This window comes from Pongo pygmaeus, chromosome 2 (genome assembly GCF_028885625.2).
Source record: "Pongo pygmaeus isolate AG05252 chromosome 2, NHGRI_mPonPyg2-v2.0_pri, whole genome shotgun sequence".
NCBI classification, from domain to species: Eukaryota; Metazoa; Chordata; class Mammalia; order Primates; family Hominidae; genus Pongo; species Pongo pygmaeus.
In genome coordinates, this window is record NC_085930.1 from 191,806,230 (window position 1) to 191,807,413 (window position 1,184).

Sequence of the window (1,184 nt, forward strand, 5' to 3'; positions counted from 1 at the left end):
AATCAGGAAAGCAATAAGGATGCTCACTCTTACCACTTCTAGTCAATATTACACTAGATATTCTAGACAATACAGTAAGTCAAGACAATGAAATAAAATCTTCCATATTAGAAAGAAGTCTACAAAAAAGCTATTAGAACTAACAAGTTTAGCACGGTTGAAAGCGACATGGTCACTATACAAAAATCAATTTTATTTTTATATACTAGAAGAGAAAATCAGAAACCAAAATTAGAAACAGTTCTACTGTTGCTGTAACAAATTACCACAAACTTTGTGGCTTATGACAACATAAATTTATTATCTTAAAGTTCTGTATGTTAGAAGTCTGACACGGTTCTCATTTGGGGTAAAATGAAGGTGTTGCCAAGGCTGTTTTCCTTTCTGGAAGTATAAGAAGTAAATCTTTTCTAGCTCCAGAGGCTTCTGATTCCTTGGATTGCAGACCTCGTTCTCTACCTCCAAAGCCAGAAAGTGAGCTTGAAGGTGGCAATAATTTCTTAAATACAACACAAAAGCACAAACTATGAAAGAAAATAATAAAATAAACTTGATTAAAGTTAAAAATAGTTGCTCTTTGAAAGACACCATTACAAAAAAAGAAGACAAGTCACAAATTGGAAGAAAATACATGCAAAACATAGATCCAACAGAAGACTTGTATCTAGAATATATAAAGAATAGTTACAACTCCATAATAAGACATATAGTTGAATAAAGCAATGGGGAAAAGATTCAGATACATCACCAAAGAAGATATATGAATGAAAAATAAGCACCTGAAAAGATGTGCAATATGATTAGTCTTTGGAGAAATACAAATTAAAATGACAATGGCATACCACTACACATCTACTGTTAACAGGATAGCTAAAATTTGAAAGATTGACTGAGTGTTGGAGAGGATATGGATCAACTGGAACTCTCACTGTGGGAATGTAAAATGTTACCATCACTTTAAAAACAATCTGACAGTTTCTTTAAAAGTTCAACATAAACCTGCCATACAACCCAGCCCTTCCACTCCTAGGTACCCAAGAGAAATTAAAGTATACGTACACACGATTCTAATAGCAAAGAGATTTGAAAACAACCCAGATGTACATGAATAGGTCAGTGGAAAGTAAACTGTGGTATATCCATACAATGGGATACTACTCCTCAATAAAAAGTTATAAACTATT